This window comes from Marmota marmota, unplaced genomic scaffold (assembly GCF_001458135.2).
Source record: "Marmota marmota marmota unplaced genomic scaffold, marMar, whole genome shotgun sequence".
NCBI classification, from domain to species: Eukaryota; Metazoa; Chordata; class Mammalia; order Rodentia; family Sciuridae; genus Marmota; species Marmota marmota.
Window position 1 is genome coordinate 7,189,557 of NW_025999991.1, and position 16,011 is coordinate 7,205,567.

Sequence of the window (16,011 nt, forward strand, 5' to 3'; positions counted from 1 at the left end):
AGTGCATTACTCACCTGTTCCTGGTGACACCACTGCAAACAAACCTACTGCACTACCTCTTGTATAAAATATAGCAAGTCAACTATGAATAGCACACCATACTTGATAATGATGATAAATGACTGTCATGGGCTCTTGTAATTAATACATATACTTCTATAGCTATTTTAATGTATTCTACTTATTTTTTTTTTTAAAGGAAAGTCCCTTTGGAGGAGTTCCAGAAGACCTCACAGGGGGTGATGGATCCCTGCCTGTTACGGTCCCTTAGAACTTTCGGCAGGACAAGACATGGAGGTGGAAGACAGTGATATTTATGATTCTGACACTGTGTAGCCCCAGGCTAATGAAACTATTTTTGCCTTAGTCTCTTAACAAAAATGTTTAAAAATAAAATATAGATTGCACCATACAGCCCAGGTGTGTAGTGGGTCGCTCCTTCTGGAATGTTTGTGTTAGCATAGTGCACTCCAGGACATTTGCATAAAATGACATCACTGCAGCTGAGGATGTAGCTCTGTCATAGAGGCTCACCTAGCATGCATGAGTTGTGGGTTCAAGTCCCAGTACTGGGGAAAAAATAAAAAGAAGTCACCTAAGGATGCATTTCTCACGCTACTAATGATCTGGCATTGCTCTAACCTAATCCTACAAAATTACAAAGACAAGAAGTTTTGCAGTTAAAGGCTACATTTTTCCATAGAGCAAAGGTGTGTCCACAGATGTTCAATATTATTTTCCAGGGACAGCTTAATACTTGAAACCCATGGGGTCTCCAAATGCAAAGAATAATACAAATTGAGAAATTGGGGGGAAATCTCAACAACAAATCAGTATTTAACTCTATTTAAAGAAAAAGTAAAACCTTTGTTGCCTATTTATTTTATTAAATACAATTTTCTAAAGAACTCCCTTGTTTCCTTATTATTTACCTCTCAGATTGGTCTTCCTACAAATTAGTGATAGCTAACCTGAAGATATTGTTAAATACTTGAAGACTAGAAAAACTTTAACTTATTTAAACTTGAGGCTGTGAAAATCTAATAATTTGTGATCTTACCTTATTTAGCAATTCGGAGCTAACTTCATAACTTACCCAAAGGGAATACATCTTATAAGGAAATTCTCCCTGTAATTCCCTTTTTCAGTCATCCCATTATAAGGTATGCTGCTTTTCTTTCATTGCCACAAATTCTCAAACTGCTACATAAGAGATGACACTAAGAACTTTAGCCTGAACAATTATGGTTAATGATGCCTCTGACCCAGTGAGGAACTAGGAATGGACCTGGCTGGCAGTCGACGCAGGGACAGAATGATGATGTGTTTCTGTTAGGCTTGCTGGACTACATCAGGCAGGCCAACATGGAGGACACCAGTTGTGTCTCTACTGGACTATTGCAGAGATGGGACTGGAGACCTAGAATCTCTGTCATCCAAACACATGCTTCAAGTACCCAATACTCAAAGCCACGAGAAAGGGAGTAAGCATCATGAGCATGGTACACATAGCACAATAGTCTGGCAGACTCCCTCATCAAGAGCTGACAGTGATGTCGGGAAGCAGAGGCAAGGCTCAACTTAGACACTGTGCTCAGTTAAGTAGCATCCCCAACATGCACCAGGAGCTGTGGAATGTGTCCTTAACTGGAAACCAGGTCTTTGCAGAATGTAATTAAGGTAAGGCTGGAGAGGGGGCATAATGAATCAGGTTGGCCCTGTATCTAATTAGACATCCTAATAAGAAAGAGAAAAGGACACCGAGATAAAAGAAGGCCACGTGAAGATGGAGGCAGAGAATGGAGTGAGGCAGCCACAAGCCAAAGCACACCAGGGGTGCTGGAAAGGACCCTCCTTGGAGCCTGCACAGGGAGTGTGGCCTACCAAAGCCATAAATTTGGACTTCTGGCCTCCTGAACTCTGAAAGGGTGAATTTCTATTTTTTTAAACCACCCAGTTTGTGGTGCTTTGTAAGAGCAGCTCCAGTAAATGAACCCAGAAACCAATACAGTGGGGACATTAGGAAGTGAATGGGAAGCAGTGTCCACGTTTCACAGGGATCAAGCAGAGAAGACTAAGAGTGACATCACAAAAGACCTTCAAGGGGACATTTTCACAGAGCAGAGGGAGGGGCAATGAGGGATGGTGGGGAAAAGGTGTTGCAAATCAAGGTTGCAACAAAGCATTCCTGGTGAGTCAGGCAACAAGGAGAAGGGTGCCTCACTGGACAAAGCAGAAGATACTGGGAGGGCAGAGGAGGGGATTTTAAGGTAGACAGGGTTACGTCTGAAGGCAACCAAAGACTTACAAACTTGCTCTAAACTTGTAAGAGTCACAGAAAAGATGGTTAAATAGCTTGATCGACAAGCAAAGATCAATTTACACTTTTCCATTCTAATACAGATTCTGTATTTCATGAAACCAAGAATGCAACCCACCAAACGGACATTTACCCTCTGAAGAGCTATGCATAAGCTGCTGGCATCTCATGTGTACACCAGATTGCCCAGGAAGTGTTCGTGTCTCTTTGTTTCATTTGTGGCTGATGGAGGGACAGGGAGGTGAAGGGGCTGGTGCATCCTGGGACCACCAGTAGGAGCCTTGGAACAGCAGGGTTCCTGTCATGTGCTATTGGTGACTCCTAGCAACTTTAGGTTCCAGGGTGTTTTGTTTGTTTCTTGGTTTTTTGTTTGTTTTGTTTTGTTTGTTTGTTTTGTTTTGTGTGTGTATGTTTGTGTATGGTTTGCTTATTTGTTTTGGTGCTGAAGATCAAACCCAGGGCCTTGCACCTGTTAGGCTACACCTTCAGCCCTACGACCTGATCTTGAATGAGATGTGACAAAGTGAAATTCCAGAACTAGCATATAATTTTTATTCAATGAAGTTAAGCTCCATTATTGAGGAGGGTGCAGAGGGAGCCATTAATTGTGACCAAAAAAGGTAGAGCTATAAGTTGGGGTGGGGGAGGAGAACTGGGATGGCCCAAAGCAGAGTGCCAATGAACAGGATGTCCAGAAGTGGGGATGTGGCCTGTGTAGGGACCAGAACCCAAGCAGAATGAGAAGAGCATCCCTGGGGCGGGGCGGGGGGGGGGGCTTCATGGGTATGGAAGCTCAAGTAGCGGGGAGGGGGCAATTGAGTATAAGAGTATTGAGCCTGGACAGGTGAGCAGGGAGAAGTGCTAAAGCTCAAGTGGATGAGGAAGGGCCTTAAGAGGGGGCTGCAGGGACACTGACCACATATGGAAAATCTGTTGGAATGACTGAACCTATGAAAGACAGCAGAAGCTACTCCTCTTGCTGATGGGGAAGAGAGCTGTTAATATGAGAGGGGCAAAACCAAGAAAGAACCCTGTACAATTGGATCAGAATTAAAAATACTATTGAGAACTTGTGGCTGTTAATTCATACAGATAGGTTTGGAGATGTAGATATCAATATGCATGTGTATATACACCAGAGTCTTCTAGAGAAATGGAAGATTCCAGGCCTGGGGCCAAGTTTGAGATGAGCTGAGAACACATTATGTCAAAACTCAAGAGAGTTCTCCAAGAATGATGAGAACAGGTCCAAGGAACATAGAAACTCCCTGAAAGGAACTTCCACTGGATAAACCTGGGATAACTGGCACATGGAGGTGAACAGGGAAAGTAGCAAGGTACAGCTCTTTGGACAAAACAGAATCCCGAGTCCACACTGTGCTGCAAAATAAACAGCAGGAAAATATCCTGGTTTGCAGGGAATGTGCTCTAAAGCGTATGGCAGTATTGTGGCATCCTCTCCAGAAGTTCACTCCCGGGTGGTGCTGGAACAGGGTTCATGTATTGCATTTACAAATTTCTATAAGAAGATTATACATATTAAAGAAAAATAATTGGTGAAGGGCATGTCCAATTTTCATCGCTGGGTAAGTGAGTCAACCAAGCTCCGTTAAATGGCACAACGGCTCTTTGACATCTCAGCTCATCCCATCTTTCTCTAACGTAATTGTTTCTCTCAGTAAAACATTCTTCAGTGTATCTATTGTCAAACGTTGGCATGAATTCTTAATATTCTGAAAAAAAATGATCCTGGAAAGTATAAGATATTTACAGCCTGCTGTCTGCTCTGCCTCACTTGAGGCAAATCCTCATCTGCACACATGTATTCTCTGGTTTTGAGGAACAGATGGTGAAGAGCAATAAAAAGACTGAAAAATCAGAAGGCAGCATTGGAGCAGGATGCCCAGCAGAGAGATTTCCCCCGCCCGCCGACCCCCGGCAGCAAGTGCCTCTATGTTCTTCAAAGAACCTGGACTCAGCATTAATCCATCAGGCTCTGCCCATGGCTCCTGTCAATTTCATACTCACTTCCTCCCTGTTCCCACCCATTATCCATTACCCAAGGAAGCTGCTTCACTGCCCATTATCATCCTGAAGCCATGGATCAGGAATGTCACATTGTTGTGACATTACTAATACCCTCCCCTGAGCAGGAAGCCTGGTTTAATGGAGAGGTCATATTTGGTTCTCCTACCAGGAACTGTCCATCCCCCCCCCCCGCCATGGTCTTCCACATTCACCTCTTCTAAGAATTTCTGCAGCCCAACCCTGAGACCCTGTCCTACCTCCTACTTTCTTCAGGTCCATCTGACCTGAAAATGATACTGCCATCTTAACTGGTATCTGCCCTCAAGAGAGCCACTCTCATATAACAAGCTGCCTTTCGGACCTCATAGATTCATGCTCCTCGAGGAGTGAAGCAGGCAGGAGGGCTGGGGGTACTTTCCAACCTGAGTCCACTATTGGACGAGGAATATGTTAGATATATTCCTTGCACATCAGCAAGACTTTCTCTAGGATCAGACTCTTAGTTTATTTGGCAGGTGACCAGGGGACACAAGCAGGGCAGGGAAGTGAGACAGAAAAGGCAGGTCCCCTCTTCAGGCCCATGAGAGCCAGCCCTCAGGCCTCTGGAGGTACTGCAGAATGTGCTGGGCATTATCCTCCAGGGCAGGGGCTAGGGTGGTCCCCTGCCCAGATGTTGGTAGCCAGACCCCTCAGTTTTCAAGTCGCTCTGTGTAGACCTCATCCTGTCCTCCCTGCCCCTCCAGCCATCCCAGTGGAGGCTCCAGATCCCCTCCAGCTCTGCCACTGGGAGGCTACCACACAAGGCTCCATCTGCCTTAGCAACTGAGCGCAGCCGAGTCCTTTCCTTGGTGTCTGGAAAGCCACATTTGAGGCAGGCTTCGCTGCTCCTGTCTTTCAATGAAGGAAATGGCTTTCGATTTTTACAAGGCCTCAGACATGATGGTGTGTCACATTTCTCTAGGCATACTGGGAAGACTCTTTCAGCTTGCCTCATTACTCTTTAGCTCATGCCTTTAAGTAAATGAGCCTTGATTCTCAGAAGAATGAGAAGAAATCCCTCTTCTGGGGGGTAGACAGCTGGCCGACTTGAAGAGGGCAATTGACTTCACCTTATTTTCTTCTTACTTACCGTTCTTCTCTGAAGAAATACAAATGTGCCAAGAAGATTTGCAACTCAGGATTCCTCTCCTCATCGAAGATTTCATCTTAGTTTATTTTACAAAAGAATGGCCTTCATTAAATTTAGTTATGATTTATATACTGTGATTATATAAATAATCTTACAGAGGTGTGACATTGATTCTGTGATGACACAGAAAGGTGGACCTCTTCCCTTACCTGGCAGTGTCCTTGGTGCCTGGAACTGAGTGGCTTACCTCTGCCCACTACAGAGTTTTAGGAAGTTCTGGGGAGCCCAGGCGTGGCTTACGGTCGTGTCAGCCCCTGAAAACCAGGACGAGCTGGGAAAGGAGGGAGTGTGAGCCTCCTCTGTGGGATAGTAAATGCTGTAATCTGGACATTTTGAGGCTTGGATGTGATTACAGCCACTTAGAGCCACTGTGAAACAACAAACTTTGGCAGGTCTGTGTCCCCATGGCAGATTGGTATCAGGTTTTGTTAAATGATTTTTAAAATTCCCTAAGATAAGATTCTGCTAGGTAGCCAAATGGTTCTGTTTTATTCTGCAACAATAATGGGCATATACTGAATATTTAATAAGTAACTTAAGTTTTGTTAATTGTCTCAGCATATTTTTAAAAATAGGCCATGCTGGTGCCATTATTACCTTGACTTTACAAATGAGAAACTCAGGGTGCAGAGTGAGGAGGTACCCAGGGAAGGTCACAGGGCGGTGGCTTTAGGTTACAGGCAGGGCCTTAGGGAGGAGGTCTGGGTGGCTGGACCACCCTCATGGTGCTCCCCACTGCAACGTGAGCATCGACATCCTGGATAACACGCCGTTTCCCGGCCCAGCAGCTTCGCGTTGCACACTTACTTTGTTTGGATCATCCGAGGCCTCCTGGACCCTGACACCTCTCTGCTCCCAGAGTTGGCAATAACTGCTCTTCCACATGCCCTCCTGCTGTCCCTCTCCCTCTGTCCACTTTGACCCTTTCCCTGTTCCCCCATCCCCTCCTGCTGTCCCTGTCCCTCTGTTCCTCATCTTGACTTTTCATTGATGTAAAAATTCATATCATATATTTAGATTAATTTATACCCTCAGAATTTCACAAAATGAAAATAATTTTAAATAAGCAATGCGTTTTTTGTCTTCAAATTATTTCATTATAAGATTCTTCAGGCATACCAAAAAAAAGGTTATAATAATTAAAAAAAAATACTCACATGTGCCCCTAATCTGGCCTGAATATCTTCTGAATCTTCTCCATTCCATTTTCTCCTACAGGATAGGCGGCTCCAGTCGTCTTGCCTGCCTTCAGCAAACTTGACCACATCCACCTGCAGCCATGAGGGCCGTGGCAGTGTGTGGAGCCCCATCTTCTCTCATCTTCCACGATGCTATTTTCACAGGCCCCCTGGTCCTCTCTGCTGCCGTTCATCATAGGCTCTGCTGGCTCATCTCTTCTGTTACCTTTACCTGATGGGCCACCTGTGCCCTAGTCCATACCTTCTCTCTTGTCTTCACTTGCTCCTCAGCTGCTCTCTTTTGGTCCAAATCTGACTCTTGTTTATCTTCAGCACTGAGGTTGTCTCTAGCAACAGATTCTCTGAAATCTGCACTTGGATATTTAAGGGACATCTTTAATTTTAATATGTGCAAAACAAAACAGTTAATTTTTGGTACTCAAAAAATCCCATACTCAGGCCTTCCTTGCCTGGGTGAGTGGCATCTTGGACCTGACTTTTCAACAAGTTTTACCAGCTTTGCCTTCCAAAAGTCAGACCCTCTCTGGTCTCCACCGTAACTTCTCTGGCCAAACTGCCACTGCCCTTTTCCTGCCCAGCCTGCTAACCTCTACCCCTTTCTTCTCCTCTCTGTTTCCACACAGCATCCAAAGAGAGAATTGTGTGAATCAAATCATTGCTCTACACCTAAACTCATGAAGAAAGTCGAAGCAATTAACAGAATCACACTCCTCCTGGGGAATATTAAAATTCTTGGGCAGAATTCTTTGAGTAACAACTTTGAGTAACAGCTGCAGTGTCCTGATCACCAGTACAGATACCTGGCAAGAGTTTGCTCTACCAAAGTGCAGCTGGCCTCCCAGTCCTCTGTGAGGAGCCCCTAGTTGGCTTTTAGAAGGGACAGCTCAAGTGGGTGCCACCCTGACTCAGCAGGTACGGTCTCCAGCGAGCCAACACCTCCCTCTTCATTCTCTGCGGAAGGCTGCTCCACCCTGCAAGGGCGGCTCCCATGTTCACCTGTGGTGGTGTGGATCGGGACGTCCCCCAAAGCTCTGTGTTGAAATCAAGGTCCTCGAGGCAGCAAGGTCGGGAGGTAGGCTGTTAGACAAGGACTCGGCTCTCAGGGGCTGTAACCAACAGTGGATCACTCCATCTAAGAGTTTAAGCACATCACAGAGTGTCAGAGTAGCTACAGTTGGGATAGCTAGAGAAATGGGCACCAGAGAATGCCCTTAGACTGTATCTTATCCCTGACTCATTCTCCCCTCTCATTCTGGCTGTACTGAGCTGAGCAGCTTTGAGAAGCCCGCCGCCGTGGCGTTCGCCCTCACTTCAGGGCCGCAGCAATGGAGTCAGCCAGCCATGGACTGTATTAGAAACCGTAAGCCAAAACAAACTTCTTCTTCTCTAGGTTGTTCTTGGCTGGTGTTTTGGTCACATGACAAAAAAGGCTGACTAACAGCATCTGTATCTGAAGAGTTTCCCACAAAGAGAGATTCATCTTCAAGAGTACTCTCTAATTCCTAGTCATTATTTATGAATCCTTAGGAGTTGGACACTTTCAATAAGATTGGAATTAAATATAAAATTTATTAAGACTTCCCCATTCTGACATATAAACCACTTACTTATTTTCCCTTCTGAGTATGTTATTCTCCCACTCAGAAATCTGCCGTGGTTCTAAATTACCTCTCAAAGTCAAATCTCAACACTTCAGCCCATAGTTCTAAAATTTCAAACTCCTTTTATTCTAAATGTCTAACTTTCCACAATATCATCTCAGAGTTGGCTACAATTGAGCCTTACATCCTTACACCTTCTCCCACTCTTTGGAAGAATGCTGTCTTCTTCACCCAGAAACCATACCTTCAGCCAGATTGATCACCCTCATTGCATCTAAAAATAAGACTCTATCCAATTCCAATCTGTTTCACAAGAGCCTCCATCCTCTGGGGACTCTTCCAATTGCTCCAACAATAATTTCAGCACACACCTGCAAAAAAAATTTTGTCCCTTTCTTTGTGTCACACACACCTATGCCCATATGCGCATGCACGCGCACACACACACCTTTAACATCTAAAACAAAGAAATATGCACTAACACAAAGCATGAGTTATAAGAAGTCATTCAAAAACTATCATTGTGTGATTATCTTCCTCAAGTAGTTTTTTTAAAACTATAGTTTCAATTCAACCACCAAATCTATAGAAAACACCCCAGAAATCAGAGCCAACTAAAAAGTTAAACGCCACTATCCAAAACAATGGTGCAAATAACTATAAAGGGCATCTGCCAACAAGGAAGTGAAGCTCTCTTGAGTGAAGTTACAGTATAAAAACTCCTTCCATTCATTCATTCCACAAGCTTTGAGTCCTCACCTTACACCAGGCTTTGGCCTCAGCCAGGAACAGACAGATGAGAAGAATCTGTCTCCATCCTGGGGGAAACTGCACATTCTGTGGGGAAGGCATTTGAGTGGAAGGCAATTACCCTGAGTCTAGCACCTTCTCTAGCAAGGGTCAGTACGGTCACAGCAGGACTGCAGGACTTGGTGGCTTCCACTGTGTGCACCACAGGCATCCACACCAGGGGTACCATTCCCATTGTGGACAGCTATCACTAAGAACTTTTATATATTTTATTACAATTTTGTTAATACCAAAGATGGGCATTTTTATATTTATAAAAAACATTCTGACAGATTTCCATCTGTCAGAATGACTAGTTCTAACAAAGAAGACCTAACAATCGCAGCAACTTCCTGAATATGGAAATGAGGTACAGCATTCTAATAGGGGTGAGAGGTAGAGCTAGGTGATCCCTAGCTGGCTAGATGGATAGATCATTTCCCTCCCCGAGGGGCGGAGTGACATTGGCAAACCACAGATGACACACACTCTGAGCACTGCCCATCCACTACATCTGGCAGCTATATTGATTTTCTTTGGCTGCCATAAAATGACCACAAACTTAGAGGCTTAAACAATGCAAATGTATCACCTTGCAGATTCATAGGTCAGAAGTCCAACACGGGTCCTATCAAGCTAAACCAAGGTGTGGGCAGGGCTGTACCCTGTTCTGTCAGCTCTCGGGAAGGGTCTGTTTCCTAGGATCTTTAGGTTGTAGGTGAATCCCCCGTCTTCCAGGTTGTAGGACCAACAACAACGACTGAGTTCCTCACACTGTGAACTGTCCTCTCCCTCCTGCCTCGTCTGTCCCTGCCAGGAGTGGTTCTTCAGTGTTAAGGACTCACAGTGACAGGAGGTAAGCCATGAGGTTTCCCATGAGTCAGGCACCAAGTAAGCAGTGAAACCCAGGTGCCCAGCTCAGAGGCTGGGCCACCCCAAGAACCCACAGAGAAGACTGGGCGGTGCCCTGCCAGTGGGAGATGAGGGCAAACAGGAAACCAGAGCTGCTGACCCTGCCCTTACTTCAAGGATCGATATTTTGCTTATCATGTACAATTGGTGTTAATTTTTATTTTTAAAAATGTTTTATAAAAATGTTATCTTGATAACTGAGTTTTAAGCACCTCTTAAATTGTATGTACACAGTGAGTACCTCACCGGCCGCTCACTGAGGGAAAGTCACCCACTGCTGAGCGCCTTTTAAGTGAATTTAGGTATGCAAACAGCTGTCCCAAATCCAGGTTCATAAACTGCTTAAAATAATAAAAAGTTTCCATATTACCAAAATGGGAATGGAGCCAAAATGTTCACGGTTCTCGATATCCTGAAACACACAGAGCTTTAGGTTTCCCACGGGCCCAGGGAAGACCAAGAAAGCAGAATCGTTCTGTCTCCCACTGCTTCGTCCAACACCCCAAAGCAGGGCAGCACACTGCTGTGTTTGGTCAAAAGAGGGAGCCATAGCTCGCCTTTGTCGCACCCCCAGTCTTGGTGATCTTTTTCATTTCTAAATGGACGGGCAGTAGTAAGGATCCCGAGTGAAAAGCTAAGGCACCCGTGAGTCCGTTCCACTGTTGTTGCTTTACACATTTTTCTTTTGCCACTGTTTTACCTGTTTGGAAGCTGATGTGCCTGCTCCATCTCAGCCATCCTGAGAGAAAGGTTGTTTCCAGAACATTGACACTCTAAGCCTCAAGCCACTAGGGGCCACTGCCACCACCAAAATGAGATTCAGACAATAAGTTGTAATCATTTACATTGTAGGGGCACTTTACACACAACTGTTTCTTTAGATATAATTTCAAAGACATTTATTTCTTTAAGACTCATTTTATATAATATTTGTCTAAATTTCAAGGTCCCCTAGTTAGTCCAATTAAATATTTAGGAACAAATTATTTACATAACCTCTCTGCATCAACGAATGTCTAACTCTTACAGCCTGCATTTTCCAAGCCTGTGCTACACAGTGAGAACACAAAATTGAGGAAGACCCAACTCTTGTCTTCAACAATAGGTGAATTGGAAGCACACAGACTAATCCATAATGAGTGTCAGCAACGACCTATGCACAGGCAAAGGAGGGGCTCTTTGGGGAAGGAGGGGGTTCAGCTAAGTGCATGCAATATTGACCAGTATATAAAGAGACATGTGTTAATATGGAAAGTCAGGCAGACTATCTGGTCTCAACCTGTTTCTTACATGGGATGTAGAAAGCGTGAAATCATTTCCACACTCCCAAAGGGCACATTGTGTTCACCATTGGATCTACCAAAGAAGAAAGAAAAGGGGGTTCCTGAAGATCTAATGGCACTAAGAAACACCTCCAAAATGCTTTTCCCCATAAGAAACTTAAAAATTATTTAAAAACCTTTTAAAAATATTTTTTAATTTGAGGGTTTTTTTTTTTTTTTCATATATTCTCTCCACAGGACCTGCCTCATGGGATGAGAAGCCAGCATGACCTAAAAAGGCCTGGAATGCCCTGCCCCAGGGTCTCCAACTTCTGAAGGGGGCATGTTGCCTCTGTTCTGCATGATGAGAGCTAAAAGGGTCACTAAAGTCAAGAGGGAAGAATGAAAAGCAGAAATTCCTGCCAGTCCAAAGACCTGGACACTTCCCTTTGTGCCACTTACCTCTGCCCTGGGCATTGAGCTAAAAATTAACCAGCTCAGAGGAGCACTCAGGTGACCCCAGGGGCCCCAGGAGGAGTTCAGTCCTCTCTGCCAGGAGATTCCCAGGATTATAAACCAGGGCACAGGACAGCAGGACATGGAAGACAACTTGGAAGCACTGGGTTGCCCTCAGCCAGTGTTCACGCACCAACCAGCAACCAGGAAGTGCCCCCTGCCATAGTTCCTGACCCCAGGGCCATGGGAGTCCTGGCTAGCCACTGTCATCATGTCACTACTGAAGGACATGCTCTTTGTACTTCATGAGCTAAAATACAGTTCAGTTGTGAGTTTGTTCAGAGTTTGGGTTTGTGAGACAGAATGAAATTAGCAATACAAAAGAGCAATACATGCGCAACCATTGGGGCTGCGGTTCCTGTGGGAATTCACAGTGTTTGGGCCCAAATGGTACCACTGCCAGTGCTCCATGACTTTGGGATAAGTTTGTCGCTGTGATTTTAGACAATTTGGCATAAACAAGTAGAGCTTGTTATCATTAATCCTCACAGGGATGGTGTAAGATATGGGTGGGCTGTATACTCTGCTAGTGGGTTTAAAAATCATAGCAATTTTTATTATAACATAGACTCCTGAATTTAGTAATATGTCTGCAAGAAGTGTGGACCCAGCCACTAGCTTCCACGTGTGCACGTGATAGTCTCAGCTGGAGGTGGCAGAGGGCGACTTTACTGCAAATGCTCCTATGTGTGCCAATCACAGGAGGCTATCAGCAGTGTGGTAGTGTCTGAGCTCAGCAGTGGCAAAACGTAGTAGGAAGTTTAGGGAGCTGGCGGATTTAGGGACAAATTAATGCTATGAGCAGAGGTCATGAGCCAGTCAGTGTGAAAACAGGAAGTAAATGATGGTGTTTCCTTGTTCTGGATGACTTCCTCACTAGGAAGCAATGATTAGATTGGGCTCAGTGTTGCTGAAAGAGAGTATAGAATATAGGCCCTTCTGCTGCTGTGAAGTTCATCAGGAGGGACATCTGCAGAACAGCTGGTGTTTACCAACCAGAGGCCCTCACAGAGCAGGTGTGTCCTCACAGATCAGGTGTGTCTCCCAGAGAGCAGGTGTGTCCCCCACAGAGCAGGTGTGCCCTCACAGAGCAGGTGTGTCCCTCACAGAGCAGGTGTGTCCTCACAGATCAGGTGTGTCCTCACAGAGCAGGTGTGTCCCCCACAGAGCAGGTGTGTCCCTCACAGAGCAGGTGTGTCCCCCACAGAGCAGGTGTGCTCTCACAGAGCAGGTGTGCCCTCACAGAGCAGGTGTGTCCTCACAGAGCAGGTGTGCCCTCACAGAGCAGGTGTGTCCCCAACAGAGCAGGTGTGTCCTCACAGATCAGGTGTGTCCTCACAGAGCAGGTGTGTCCCCCACAGAGCAGGTGTGTCCCTCACAGAGCAGGTGTGTCCCCCACAGAGCAGGTGTGCTCTCACAGAGCAGGTGTGCCCTCACAGAGCAGGTGTGCCCTCACAGAGCAGGTGTGCCCTCACAGAGCAGGTGTGTCCCCTACAGAGCAGGTGTGTCCTCACAGAGCAGGTGTGCCCCACAGAGCAGGTGTGTCCCCCACAGAGCAGGTGTGTCCTCACAGAGCAGGTGTGCCCCCACAGAGCAGGTGTGTCCTCACAGATCAAGTGTGCCCTCACAGAGCAGGTGTGCCCTCACAGAGCAGGTGTGTCCCCAACAGAGCAGGTGTGTCCTCACAGAGCAGGTGTGCCCCACAGAGCAGGTGTGCCCTCCACAGGTGATGTCTGAGTGATGAGAGAGCTGAGGTAAATGTAGATTTACAAATGACTCCAATGTTTTAGGGATAACGGAGACAGGCAGTCACAGAAGAGCTTGGTTTGGAAAGTGCTGAATGAACAAATCTGGGACAAGGGCTAATATAAAGCCCTGAAAATCCTGATAAGTAATGTCTATCAAATATACATCAGTGATAATCGTAAAATAGTCCAGGAGAGTGTTAGGGCCCTGAGTTAATGTACACATCACACATCAGAAGATCAGTAGATGACACACCAATTATTAAAAAATGCTCTAACAAATTTAAACAGACTAAAACATTCAATTCATCCCTTCAGCACTTAAAGATACTTTTGAAATTGCATTTACATCATTAAGCTTTTCTGTCAGTGAAAATGAATTTCCTGGTCAAAGCTCAGCTTTAGACCATCCACATTGAGACAAATCCATGAAGACTGAGCTTACTTCTCTAATGATTTGACAGACATCTCAATGAAAGCAAAAAGGAGACACCCTGGGCTACTGGAGAATAGAATTCTGGTCATGCAACCAACGGTTAGAAGGCAGACTGAAGAATTTTACGTTTCACATCCCAAGGTAAAAATGGAATCCTTATTCCTCTAAAGACAGAATCTTTGTTCCTAGAACATTTTTTTCCTTCAATTTTGAATTTCATGTGCTTATTTTCCATTTTAATATAATTAAGTCCCAAAAAAAGAGGTTTATAAGCCCCCAACATTTCAATTAGGGCACCAGCCAAGGGCACCAAGGATGGCCAGCAGCCCCCAGGAACTAGAGGAGAGGCTGGGACAGAGTCTCCCCGCTGACCTGGAAGGAGACCACTCTGCCCACACCTGTTCTCAGACGTCTGCTCTCAGAGCTGTGAGAGAGTAAGTCCCTGATGTTTAAGCCAGATGTGGTGATGGTCTCTCTGGCAAGTTCCAGAAAGGGACACCCCTCTGTGGGCCTCCACGGCACAGATGGAGTTGGCGACAGAGGAGCTGGGGGGTCAACGAGCCCTGGGATCAGACCCAGGCCCTGCCCGGCCTGGAAGGTGTAAGCCTGGCCACTACTCCATGCCTCCGCACCTGTGACCTTCACCTGAGTGACAGGATTGGTGTGAATAAAGTTGCATAAAGCATACCTTTCATGGCCCCCACACGTGTGTAAGATCACGGTGAACACTCTTCTAACCGGTCAATGCTAGAGAAAGTCTGGGAGTAGTATTTTTGGTACAGCAACCCGAGCTGGAAAATGGCCCCTCTGGCGTGGAGAGATGGGGGTGAGGAGGGCTAGGGCCTGCGGTGGGGTGTCTCAGAGTGGCGCTGAGCCCTGCAGCCACTGCAGCCTGGGGAGCGGTTCAGATAGTGCTCAGGGAAGGAGCAAGGCGCCCTGTGGAAACCGTCCTTACACCAGGCACTTCCTCAAGACCTGTTTCTGTGGGAACTTAAGAGGCAGGTGATCCCAGGACACTCAGGACAGTCATCTAGGTTACCCCTCAGCTTAAAGGGAAAGTAGGCAGCTCATTTGAAAACATAAGAAAACACATCCAAGAATACAAGGCACTTGTGAAAGCAAATTGGTGTGTCGGGAGATCTCTAGTTTTCAATAATTGAGCAGTTAAGTAACATGCAATGGAAAAGGGTTCCCAAAAGGAGATTTCTCTCCTGAGCAACAGAATCATGTCAAAAATTCACTGATCACTCACTCCCACTCAGGACAGACCATTCTTAAATGGGCCACACTCCCCTTGTGGACCCCACACACTGCTGAGGGAACGAGTTCTTAATTTGAGTTCTTAGAAAAAGGAATGGGTTGGAGTTGCAGATTCTTTCCTGCTCCCTTCTGGAGCCCCCAGGTCACAGTATGTAAGGACTGGCCCCAAGGTGCCAGGAGAGAGAGGACAACAGATCAGGATTGCACAGGGTGTGATTTATGGAGGAAATTATCAATGGAAGCATGGCCCTGGGCAGCAACAGCAGGACTTCTTGGATCTTTTCAATTTGGGTGAGAAGGAGAGGCATGTTCATGGGTTAGGACAAAAGTGACTGCATCCTGGCTGGAATGTACCTGGTTTATCTTAAGGTTATCAGAGGTCCAGGCACGTCCCTGGAGCCAATGACCAGATGTGGAGTGCCACGGTAATGGGTGACAAACCCGGGCCTGGAAGTAAGAATACTGTCATGAGAATTAGTGCCTGGATGGTAGCGTTTTTCACCCCTTCCTAGTAACTGACTTCCCCTGGGAATCTAACTACTCCTCTCTGTGGAGACTGCACCCAAGGCTAGAGATTTATCTAAGGCCTTGTAAGTGGAGCCAGTCCTTCCCTTTATCACAATCTGCTTCTGTAAACATGCTTCCAGCTAGAAACCCATTTAGACTAGAAAACTTATGACACTATATAGCTTATTTTTAAAAAATAGGATTGGATCTTTATGTGTTTACATGTGGTGCTAAAATTAAACCCAGT

General features: G+C 45.7%; 1 long non-coding RNA gene across 3 annotated transcripts in view; it reads right to left on the minus strand.

Moving 5' to 3' along the window:
• The window catches only part of LOC125617854, a 55,658-nt gene that overhangs the window by 13,594 nt on the left and 26,053 nt on the right, over window positions 1-16,011 (minus strand). For 2 of the 3 annotated variants that reach the window (XR_007348950.1, XR_007348952.1), the window contains exon 2: window positions 6,695-7,868. This is a non-coding gene — a long non-coding RNA (uncharacterized LOC125617854). The remainder of the gene's footprint in view (window positions 1-6,694; window positions 7,869-16,011) is intronic. The other variant, XR_007348951.1, reaches the window with a different exon arrangement.